Source organism: Coregonus clupeaformis, chromosome 35, assembly GCF_020615455.1.
Source record: "Coregonus clupeaformis isolate EN_2021a chromosome 35, ASM2061545v1, whole genome shotgun sequence".
NCBI lineage: Eukaryota > Metazoa > Chordata > Actinopteri > Salmoniformes > Salmonidae > Coregonus > Coregonus clupeaformis.
Genome location: NC_059226.1, coordinates 29,683,746 through 29,696,911, shown reverse-complemented (window position 1 = coordinate 29,696,911; position 13,166 = coordinate 29,683,746). Strand labels below are relative to the sequence as shown.

Sequence of the window (13,166 nt, the reverse complement as noted above, 5' to 3'; positions counted from 1 at the left end):
TTCGATCTAACAGTGAGGGAGACATTCACACCTTTATGCAGGACAACCTTTCCAGGGTTGATGAGCATGTACATGTAATAAGATGATCTGTAGGTTATGACTGGTATAATAATATAATATAATATGCCACTTAGCAGACTTACAGTCATATGGTTTGATGGGTTCAGCTAAATGAAAACCAGCAGCTATTTGTTCAACCACGGCTGAATCTACAGTGCCTTTTCGTAAAGTATTCAGACCCCCTTTATTTTTTAATCCTCAGCGAAGGGTCTGAATACTTATGTAAATGTGATATTTCCTTTTTTTTATTTGATAAAATAGCAAAAATGTCTAAAAACCTGTTTTTGCTTTGTCAATATGGGGTATTGTGTGTAGATTGATGAGGTAAAAAAACAATTTAATCAATTTTAGAATAAGCTGTAACCTAACAAAATTTGGAAAAGGTCAAGGGGTCTGAATACTTTCCGAAGGCACTGTATAACCAACTCACGGAGTGCCCACAGATCAATTGCATAAGTTATGGATAATAACTTCTAACTAATATATCTTCAAAAGTTCTTGGAAAATGGAACACCTGACTTAAACAATAAATAAATCAAGTTTTCTTGACTGGTATGAGCTGGTGCGTACACTGTCATAGGAATTTATGCTCTTATGAATATATGATCTGAAAATGAGATTAGCAAATCACCCATACTATAAATCAATATATCTGTAGCAGCATATGCTTGGCTTTGCTGTATTCATGCCATGTGATTCTAATATGATCATGCTGTCAGTTAGTGCCAAAACACATAGCTGGCCTAGCTCAGCCTGCCTGTCCTCACTTCGCAACAAGATTTAGCTAAAAGCATGTGGCTGTTCAGTCAGTCAGTGTTGTGCAGCAAGCTATCGTAGCCTGAAGCTCTGTTGTGTCATTAACATTCCTGTAGCTGAGGAGAGGTGGCTCCTTTAATGTTCTGAATGTTCTGCTACATGATAAAACAGCTCGGCCTGTCACCTGGGATCTGAGCGGCACACTCCATACGCCCTCCTTGTCCCCTTCCCTCCTTGTTGAACTGTTCCTGTACCTGCACCTCTCAACACTCAACAATAACAACTAGCTTGTGCTGCCAGTAATTTAGGAAACATCTCTCTCTGTCTTTCTTTCTCTCTCTCTCTGTCTCTCTCTGTCTGTCTCTCTGTCTCTCTGTCTCTCTGTCTCTCTCTCTCTCTCTCTCTCTCTCTCTCTCTCTGTCTCTCTGTCTGGCTCTCTCTCTCTCTCTCTCTCTCTCTCTCTCTCTCTCTCTCTCTCTCTCTCTCTCTCTCTGTTATTTCCACCTTTTCTATCGCTGCCCCCCCCATCTCTCTCTCACACTCTCACAACACAAGATTACAACACTGACATCCCTTCACTGCCAGATTGAGAGACAGTCTGTTTTTATCTGAAACATATTATTTCACCCAGCTGACAAAAAACACTTCATTCCCTTGGCAGACAGTGATAGATATATTTAAAGTGATTATCTTGCTGATGGATGTGAGAGACACAGCATCCCCGTGTTTTCCGAGAGGCCTGGGCTGTCATGTGTGGTCTCTTGGCATGGGTGTGTATGTGTGCGCGTGCAGTCCTGCCCTGTCTGTCTCTCTCACTGATTCTGACGTGTGAGGTTTTTGTTCACCCTCAGGTTGACACTGAGTGGCGGTCTTTAAAATCACTACTGCCAAAACAAACAGGAGCCTATAGGTAACCAGATCTGCTATCAGCTAATGCTGTTGATTGCTTCTGTTTACCAATCACTGAGAGTGTGACCTAGGGCCAACCACTTGAGCCCTGGAGCCCTGCCCAGATTCACTCTGCACTAATTGTGTGTGTGTGTGTGTGTGTGTGTGTGTGTGTGTGTGTGTGTGTGTGTGTGTGTGTGTGTGTGTGTGTGTGTGTGTGTGTGATTTTGAGTGGTCACACGTTTAATGAGTAGATTAAAGTCGGCCACTCCTGCCATATCTTACATATTGAAGTAGCTTCCAGAAAGACTCAAGAGAGTTCCAACCTAATGCAGAATAAGACATTTATTTTTCAACAATTACAAAGAACAAAATATTTTAAAATCATATTTATATCTTACATCAGCTGTACAGAGATGACGTGTTCATTCTAAATGATTCTGGAACAAGAACTGAACTAGAAAACTAGAGTATTTAAGTCGATGAAAAATATTTGTCTATACAAAATAGAAAAAAAGACATTGAACTGAAAATGGAATCCATAATATTGTACCCTGATGCAGTGTTTAGGCCTCTTAACTGGTCCCAAAGCATTTTACAAAATATACGATGGCCTCTTATAATTGCTAAAAAAAAATTGGCCTCTTTGGTTCCATGATTAGGTATAATACATTTGAACAGAACTTAATTTGCTTTCTATAAAAATAACTTTTTTCCAATGGCAGTTTCTTTATTTTTTAACTAATCACGCAACTTTTCAGTGCAAATATTGTAACTATCATTCACTTTGAAGAAGAAGCAAAAGATTACATTTCAAGTACTGGTAATAGTTAATAACTATAACTAAAAGTTCAGTTTGTCTGGTGTCTGTGGGTCAATACTATACATTGCATAGCTCATGCGGCACTTATATTTAAAAGGATTGTGAGCAAAGGGTCAGTGCACCACATTGTACTCTTTAAAGGCATTTCAATCTGCAAGTGCTATTTAATGTGCATTAGGAAGTGCTATGCAGCACCAAGACTTTAACCGAGCAATATGGCAACTCATCGCTTTTGTTTCGCTGACTGAAATGAGAGGGAAACTTGTTGTGCTTCAGCTGTTGAAGAAATTAGACTCTTCCCGTTAAAAGTGTGAATGAAAGAAGGAAGGATTCAGAAGGAAGTAACAGAAGGTCAATGTTTTTCCCTATTGTCTCTGTTTCATATCACAGCCTAAACTCCCAAGTTTTGATGACAGCTTCAGCGTTCGCATGGTGTGTTGGATGTATTTTTATTTTCTGCTCACTCTTCCTTACAGGAAGCCATTTGAAAACAGATTAATTTTGATTTCTGGATGCTGGCCGTAAAATAAAAACGGTTTTATATAAAATGTTAATCTTATGACACATCAACAAGATGTATTTCTTGTTAGAAGTGCTGAAGTTGTACAAGAGGTGAGTTGTCAGTGCTTTCACTATAGGTTTTATACTTTCTTGAAGAGGCATGGTTTGGAATTGTCCTATCAGCAAGTGAACCTCCTTCATAATCTCAGGCTCTTTCCACCTTTGTCAGAGTATAGAAATAGAACTCTCCATTTTCAGAATAGAAATGGCAATCTTGGAAAATATATAATGCGATAAGTACCATTTAGTTCAAAATCCCTCTGATAATGACACCTACATGAATTGCAAACACGTTTACAAAATGGGATTGAATCATATATTCATATGTTGGCAAAAGAATATCAGAGAATATTATAACAAACATAAATATATATACAAGTGTTTGTTCAGGCATATGTGAGAATGAGTGTGTAGGATATGGTGGAATGAATTAAGTTGTGTGTGGCATGTGCGTATGCCTTATAATGTCCATAAATATCACTTTGATTTCTATAATTAATTTTGTAATATCCTTTTCTTCTTTACAAATGTCCATAAAAGTCCACTTGAAGTACATAGTCTCAACTCAAGCACATCCACACTCCTCCATGATCATATTGGGTACGTCTCTCTTGACGATGTTGTATTCATCGTCGAAGTAGAGCATTGACATGGTGCTGAGCTTGGTGGGGACGCAACAGGAGTTCACTGGAGCCAGGGCTCATGCCTCTCATCCGATACTGATTGACACTGCCGTGGTAGGAAGGACGACGCCGACCCTGGCACTCCCGCCATGTACGCCAGGACAGTTCCCCTCGCAGTAGTTCCCAAAGTACCCCGACGCGCGATATCCAGTCGTTCCAGCCGATGAGGCGGAAGTCTTGTAGAACTGCTGTCTGCAGCACAGACTACTACTCCGTCGCCACACTCCAGCCCCTCTTCCGATGCGGTGCTTGTTGTCCGCTTGCCGGGCCTGTACGATAGAAACCGGCCTGTGGGACTCTCGTTCTGGTTCATGAGGATCGGTAAGACCGCCAGGTCCTACCCCAGCCCCCGGTAGCGCACGTCCAGGTTTTGCCGGTCGCCTTTCTCGAACCCCCATCTGGATAGCATTGGTCAGGGGATGTGCCAGCCGCATCCTCTTCAGCTCCACACGCTCCTCCACCAGGTTCCACTTGCCTGCCCAGGCCAGGCTCTTGGTAGTACACCTTGACCTGTGACCTTCCTCCGTGACCCTTGTCCAGGGTGTTAGGAAGCAGCCTGGAAGTACAGCCACAGGGTGGCCTGGGTCACGATACAGGTGCTGGTTTCCCTGGTTGGAGATCAGGAAGAACAGGCTGGATTTGATGATACCAGCTCATCTGGGGAAAGACAGAACAGAATAGGGAAAGGTCAGTTTAATAGTAATTTTAAACCTTTAAAAGGTCAGTGTGGCAATGCTAAAAGAGGAGACAAACACACAGATTAATTGGCTATTAATTAACAAAATACCCATCTTTCAAAAACCATTACTGATATTGGACAAAGCTTCAAGAAGATACCACACTGGGTGGTCCCAAGCGTGGACTGTTGGATGAATAGCTGGACAAGAACTGGGCACATAGGGAACAGTTCAACAATTTGGGATTAAATTGAGATAGACGGTTACTATGGCCTCCCCTTGTTATGGCCTGTCTTACTGTCATCTCTATCTGGCCTGGGATGTAAAACAGAGTTTGGACTGGTACTAAAGGGATTTGGTGGATGGGTGTACACTGGTAGACAGCTCTAACAGAGACACCAGCCTCCCTCTTCGATCCAGGGCCCCGTATTCACAAAGCGTCTCACGGTGCTGATCCAGGATCGGTTTTGTATTTTAGATCATAATGAATAAGAGGGGGGACCTGATCCTAGATCAGCACTCCTACTCTGAGACGCTTTATGAATACAGGCCCTGGTCTCACGTAGGCTTACATGGGGACTGCAATGACAGTGCAGCATCAGCAGGTCTGGAATCAGTTCCATCTGGCCCTGCCTATAGAGAGCCTCGAGCAGTGACAATGACAGTACAGATCTGGGATCAGGCCCACTTGAAGGTTGCCTCTGGCCCCTGAGTCAGGCTGGGTATGGAGGAGGGCTTATCAGAGCCAAGTACAAAGGCTCAAAGGCTTTGCCTGTGAATACCTGCAGAAAAACAAGAGCTTACTGAGCCTAACTGCTTACACAATGCACAGTAATGTGATGTAAAGGAAGAAAATGCACAGTAAAGCCAGGCACATTGAGTGAAGAGGAGCACAGCTTCACAGTGGATTAATGATCAAGCAAAAAAGCAATTTACATGAAACTAGCTGGCCTTTCCAACAACCCAACTATCACCACAGAAACTGTGTCTGGCTGTACAGTGCGTGCCAATGTTTACTTATTTTTTGGTTTGTGCCATTTGTTGTCATGTGTGGGTAGGTTCAGGTTCGTTAGTAGGGTAAGCGTAGAGTCAGGGTCAAAAGTCAAATTCAAATTGAACTTGCACTTATCAGTGCCCAAAACATGACATGACCAAAACAACTCCTACTTTCTCTCACACACACTCACTGACTTTGCCTGGTGAGGCTCCCACCACTATGCAGTTTGTTGATCAAGACAAGACCTGAACCTTGACACTACCTAAAGAAACCTAAGAGACAGTAACATCTTCAGTAGCTAAGGCAGTAACTGAAATATATGGTTTCTTCCCAGTCCTCCAGTGAGAGTAAAAACGTCTAACCTGAGAGCCCATCAGCAACACTCTACAGAATACTCTGTCCAACTGACTGAGCAACATGCAGCTGTCAGGTGAAGGAAAGTGGGGAAAACACACACGTCAAGGGTCACCTCTCCAACCTGGAACACTGAGCTGTGCTGCCCGCCTTTCTATCTGCCTGCCCTGTTTGCTTGTCTGCCGCCCAAAGCGATGGGGACCCTCACCTGGGCGGCCTGGGCCCCCATCATCATGGATCAGCTACAATGGAGGCCGCCCTGGCCTGCCCAGCCAGTCTCCATCTGCACTGCCTCACACAACACAAGACAGGTAAATCTCCATGTTACTTCTCAACTCAAAGACTTAGTCAACAGACAGCTATAGACCACCTCTGACTGTCCCAGCACTAGGCCATGGGGTGGCAGCACAGCTGTCAAGACATTACATTTACATTTTAGTCATTTGTAGACGCTCTTCCAGAGCGACTTACAGTTAGTGAGTGCATACATTCTTTTTTTTCTTTTTTCCATACCCCCCGTGGGAATCGAACCCACAACCCTGGCGTTGCAACGCCACGCCTACCTCAACTGAGCTACATCCCTACGACCAACAATAAGCAAAAGCTAAGACCTAATGTCTCCTGGGTTGAAATGGATGTTCTATTCTATCTTCTGTTTATGGATGGATGACTTTGATATATTACTGTATCAGTTCTTATTCTTTCAACAGGGACAGGAAGAGGGGGGGGGGCTTTGTGAAACAAACCTAAGGGAGCCATTTTTCACTCTGTGAGTAAAGAGGGGAAATTATCTCAGATGGAACAGGATACTCAACAACAGAATACTCCCTAAAAAGACACATCCAATTAGAAAGTGATTTGTCAGGTGAACTTATGAGAGCACCAATGCAGTGTGTAGAGTCTTTTTTAAAAATCATTCTCAGGAACAGAAATAGAGTTGCAGAGAAAGTGTCTTTAGATGATATCACTACCGCTGACGTGGCATCTTTGTCAGGCAACTGCTTTAGTAACCGTACACAACAACGGCAAATACAAGGTCTAACATACAAGCATGATGAAGTCCATAAGTACTGTGCAGGCAGCAACCAAGTCCCACTCTAGGACTATACAAGGGAGATGGTCCCTCACACCATGCATTCTAATACGGAACAGTGAGTGGCAGTGAGTTCACCATTCCAGTTCACTCACATTCAGTGCATGGTCCTGACACAAAGCGCTGACCTTATGTAGATGTAGAGCCATTCTAAAGCAGCCCTGCTTTCCGGTCATCTTATAGCTGGTACCAGGATTCTCAACAGAAGATCACAGTAGAATCATTGTATATGGGTGGCATTCAGATGAAATACTCAGCATGGGTGAACATTAGATTTTCATCAGGTGTCTTAGATTGACTGTACACTCTTGAAAAAGGGTTAAAGGGTCTTCAGCTGTCCCTATAGGAGAACCCTTTTTGGTTCCCAGGTAGAACCCTTTGGTTTCAGGTAGAAGAACCCTTTAGGGTTCCATATAGAACCCTCTGTGAAAGGAGTTCTACATTTTACATTTTAGTCATTTAGCAGACGCCTTATCCAGAGCGACTTACAGTTAGTGAGTGCATACATTTTTCCATACTGGCCCCCCGTGGGAAAACGAACCTACAACCCTGGTTGACAAGTGCCACGTCTACCAACTGGCTACAGGGGGACTAGTCGGAACCCAAAAAGGGTTCTACATGGAACCAAAAGGGTTCTTACCTGGATCCAAAAAGGGTTCTCCTATGGGAACAGTCCGAATAACCCCTTTAGGTTCTAGATAGCCTTTTTTTTCTAAGTGTATTTGAGAAGCAGAACAGGGGTTGGTTTTGAAACATTTCTCTGATCAGCTAACCGAATCACCGACACTAATTGTGTTGGAGAGGATGCACAGCTGGTTAGAGAAAATCTGGGGTGACTTCAACTGCTATAAGAATAAGAGGCAATAAGAGGTTTGATCTGAATACATGTGGGCCTAAGCAGGTGGCATCATTGATCATTTCCAGTCCCCCTTTAAGCATCTCTAAGCAAATTGTTGTGTGAGCTCTTCTCAGTGCCACTGACCAGCTGGCTGTGCAGCTACCACCCTGGGTAATACTGCCAACTGGCAAGGAGGGCAATGAGGCACAAGGAAGGCAACCCAACTGAATCTACACAAATGTACAGTACAAAGTTACAGAGCTTTTTGTGAATAATGTGAAAATATTATGGGCTTTTCAAATCTTTTTGGGATTGCCCATATCATTCTTTTGAATGTGAATGTGATATTATACATACCCTTAATCTTTTCTATGCAAACTATGGATTTTGTGTGTTGTTTTGAAGATGAATGCTATGAGGCTGTTATAGTGACATTATTTATGAGTCTCTGGGGGTGTGAACCTCAGCCTGAGGACACACTTGTTCTATGCTCACACTAACAAATGCTTGGTTGTTTGGTTGACCCAACTGCTGGGTTGCAGGTGTTGGGTCAACCTAGTTGGTTGTTTTCTTTAAAAACTGCTGGTTATTGATGCTGGGTTACTGAGATATGACCTAGCAGGTCAGATCAGAAGACTGGAGGCATAGTTTAGTCGGGCGTGACATTCAGATAGTTATTTTTAGCCACCTGAGTAAATGCATTCCTGTTCATCTGTTCTGTTGAATAGTTTTAACATGCTATGGTTAAACATTTACTTCTTTGTAGTTTGTAATGATGCTTATAGAAGTGTATGAGTTCCCTAAAAGCCTCTTGTAAATCCCATTGTTGGGATAGAATAAGGTGGTATACCTTATTATAATATGTAATAAATAATCTTAATATTATAGAGGAATGTGAAGAGAAAAAAAGGACAAATGTTATTTGTAGTATGTAAACTTAACATGATGAACAGGAACGACATTTATGATGTTAGATAAGGTCTCTGATACTAACAGTTGTCCTCTCAAGATGAAGCTTCTTCATGTGAATAATACCTGTAGCATGACTCGGGTCCAACCAACTAGAGTGTTTACCAATAGTGTTGGATCCGGTGACATCCACTTGTATTGATCATATCTTCACTAATGCTACAGAGCTTGTGCTCCAAAGCAATATCAGTTCCCATTGGCTGTAGTGACCATAACATTGTGGCAATAACAGAAAGCCAAAGTACCAAAGGCAGGGCCTAAAGTTATTTATAAGAGATCATACAAAATGTTTTCTGAGGACTCTTTTGTTGAAGATGTAAAAATGTATGTTGGTCTGATGTGTATAGAGGAGAACGCAGATGCAACACCTGGAGGATTATTCTTGTCAATTTTTGCTAAACATGCACCTGTTAAGAAACTAATTGTGAGAACTGTTAGAGCCCTGGATCGATGGATGAAATTAAAGAATTGTATGGTTCAAAGAAATTATGCAAATAAAGTGGCAAAAAGCCAGGCAGCTCAGCTGATTGGTCGACATACTGTAAATTGAGAGATTTTGAACAGTGAACCATCATATTTGTGTATTGAAGATCTAATAATGAAAAAGAGAGGATTACAATGTTAAATTTGGTCACAATGTGTGTGGAAGAGATTGAAAAACGATTGTTATCCATCAATAATGATAAGCCACCGGGTACAGAACAACCTAGATGGGAAACTATCTGAGAATGTTAGCAGACCTGTTTGCCGCCCCTATTTGCCATGTCTTTAATGAGCCTAAAGGAGTGTGTCCACAGGCGTTGAAGGAAGTAAAGCAATTCCACTACCTAAAAATAGTAAAGATCCCTTTGCTGGTTCTAACAGCCGCCAATCAGTTTGCTGCCTGTTCTAGTAAACTGATGGAGAGAATTGTGTTTGAACAAATACAAAAGTTCTTTTCTAAAGCACAAGTTAACTACTGACTTTCAGAATGCATATAGAGAAGGGGCACTCAACTTGTGCTGGACCGACTCAGATGACTGATGATTAGCTAAAATAAATGGATAATAATAGATAGTTGGAGCTGTATTATTAGATTTCAGTGCAGCCTTGATGTTATTGATCATAAATTGTTATTGAAAAAACTCAATCTGTTATGGCTTTACATCACCTGCCATCACATGGTTGGAGAGTTACTTATTCAATAGAACTCAGAGAGGGATTCTTTCAATGGAAGCTTCTCTAACATCAGATATGTACAGTGTGTGTATCCCTCAGGGCAGTTGCCTTGGGTTGTTACTCTTCTCTATTTTTACAAATGATTTGCCACTTGTCTTACAAGAAACTAAAATGACTATGTATGCTGATGATTGCACACTCTACACATCAGCACCTACAGCCCAGGGGAGGTCACGCTGAGACTCTTAGCAAGGAGTTACAGTCAGTGCTAAAAGAATGGGTAATTAACAACAAACTGGTTCTTAAATAATCTAAAACCAAAAGCATTGTATTGGGTTCAAAGTATTATCTTAGATCTAAACCTCAACTGGAGTTCATGCATGAAGGGTGTGACCATTGAACAAAGTTGAAGAAGCTGAACTCCTAGGGAGTAACATTGGATGGTCAGTTATCATGGTCAAGTCCTATTGACAAAGTTGTTGTTTGGGGGAGAGGTATGTCTGTTATGAAAATATGTTCTGTGTTTTTTTAAACAAAAAGATCAACTGTACTAGTTGTTCAGGGCTTTGATCTTGTCCCATCTTGATTATTGTCCGGTAATATGGTCAGGTGCAGCAAAGAAGGACCTAGAAAAACTGCAGCTGGCTCTAAACAAAGCAGACACCTTGCCTTAACTGCACAAGAACTAACATCAACAACATGCATGATAGTCTTTCAATGGTTGAAGGTTGAGGAGAAATTACTACTTCTTCTAGTCTTTTAAGAAACATTTGTGTGTTGGAAATGCCTAACCACTTGTATAATCTATTTGCATACACTTCAAACAGACATACCGCACCGGACATGCCACTATAAGTCTCTTCACGGTACCCAAACCAAAAACAGATTGAATACGTCGCTCAGTTATGTATAGAGCCATGTCATCGTGGAATGCTCTTCCCACCAGAGGTTACTCAGGCAAAATGCAAGTCTAGCTTTAAAACACAGATTTAAAAAAATATATTGTATCACAGCACCTCTCCTATTTCTAAAGATCTAATTTAACTGTACGTATACAAGAAAATCGAATATGTATATGTGATTAGTGTGTAAATAGTATTTTTGTTGAATCTTGGTGTCTTTCCTATATATACAACTATTTTTATTTTGAATGTAATATAATATTTTATGTTGTTCTTGTCTATAACTGTTCTGTACTTTGTCATGTATTTGTAGGTTTTATGGGACCACATGAGGTTGGTGGTACTATAATTGGGGAGGATGGGCTCGTGGGTAATGGCTGGAGCGGTATTGGTGGGATGGTATCAAATACAACAAACACATGGTTTCCATGTGCTTGATGCCATTCCATTTACTCTGTTCCAGCCATTGTGTGACCGTCCTCTCAGCAGCCTCCACTGATGTGGACCCCAGGAAGAGTAGCTGCTGCATGTGCAGTAGCTAATGGTCATGGCAGAAGGGACCCAGCTTTTGTCTGATTAAAGTCAGATTTGACTTTTCGTAGGAAGTCTAGGAGAATTTACGCAGCTGGTTAGAGAATTTATGTAGGATTAAGACAATTAGGTTAAGTTAGGAAAAGGGTTATGGTTAGCAAAAACGCCAAAAAAGGCAACTGTTAATTTGACAAAACCTTGATCCCTTCTAGCCATGACTATAGCTAATGGGGATCCTAATAAACTAAACTCATGGGTGGCCAACAAGATCTAGCTGAAAGCCACGCCTAATAACAGGCCTCCTGAAAATAACCTGAGGATTACATAAGGCACTGCTAGGTCCACTCAGCATGAGTGTAAAAAATACCCAATGATTGTTAAATTAACCCATGTTTGTGTAATCCCAACAAACCAACATGTTGGGTTATTCACCCAAACCAACTGGCTGGGTCAAAACAACCCAACATGTGTTCTGTCCACTAGTTAACCAGCAATGGGTTACCAACAACCAAAAGTGTTTGCAGAACAGTTGGGGGAAATAATCATGTAAAACATCTATAAATGATAAACACAAGCAACATTTGGTTTTGTTTAGTTTTATATTCAATAATAATAATAATTATTATATTTCAAGCTATTTGAATGACTTTTTCCTGTATGCATTGAACCCGCATCAGTTGATTTGGGTTCATGCTCCCTACCCTTTAAATACAAATACACAATATAAAAAAACTGTGCCTACTTTAAGGAATTTGTGAATGTATTGTTTTGAAATCGCAGACACTTTCTGCTCTTAGCGGGGCGGGGATGACGCGCTGCATCACCTTGATCAACTGTGTAGTCCAAACTTACGACCGGACCCAGCTTGGTCTGTGCGTAAAAGTGGTTTTATTTTTGTTTTTTCTAATACAATAGAGTAAACGGTGCCGCCTACAAGATACAATAATTACACACCTGTCTCTGCGAAACTGATTATCTCCGAGCTCCTCCAGCACTTCGTTGCATTGCTGGTCGCGTGTCCATCCAGATTCGGGATTTCTACTCTCCCATCCTCGCGCACTTTCCGGCGTGGAGTTTCCAGCAGTCACCATCGCCGCCTTCGGGATAGAATGGGTGATGTTGGGTCTTACCTCATCTGTAACCTGCTCAGGATACTCACCACCTCAGAAAGTCAATGTCCACCCGTCCCGATTCTCGGGCTGACCGATGCCACACGAAGTGCAAGTTTCCTGAGCTACGGTGTGCGTCTCCGTTCCCGAAAGGGTTCAAGATCCCGGCGCCGCTTCTTTCCAGAGGATAGATGCACGCAAGCCATAAATAATGCCACTTTGATTAACAGTTAATCATTTTCTTTATGAAGAAAAAAATTGGCTGATATTTGAAGCCATATGCCTACTAATTCGTTTTCTACTATAAAAGGTATGCAGAATATTGCTGCCAAATGTAGGCTATTCACTTGGCGTTATTAAGAAAATACGATTTCGAACGAAAAGAAAGATAAAAGTTGAAAATCCCGTTAGTCGTATAAAGTTGCAAGGAGTCCATGCAAGAAGAAATATTCACTCAATTCAGACGTTTTGATTAAATATTCAATTCACCCGTAACTGAAATATTCCCCTTATTTCGTGTCTGTGATTCATTTCCCGATGTCTGTCACTCAGCTGACTTCACTTCAGGGGTACAGTGGGGAGTCAAGTCCGGTTCTCCGTCCAAAGACTTTGCTTCACCATTTCGAAGGTAACACAATTTAAAAACCAGTAGGCTACCATTTATCCGTCAATTGAGTTTCAGTTCAATGCCTGACGTATCGCTATGGTTTAATTGATCTGCAATCCGCAATAATCATTATTTAGAAACTAATAGAAGAGGACAAACT

The 13,166-nt window shown here is 41.6% G+C and overlaps 1 pseudogene; it reads right to left on the bottom strand.

Annotated features, from left to right (window-relative positions):
- Positions 1-3,560: 3,560 nt before the first annotated feature.
- LOC123482567 lies at positions 3,561-12,546 on the bottom strand (annotated as a pseudogene).
- Positions 12,547-13,166: the final 620 nt, after the last annotated feature.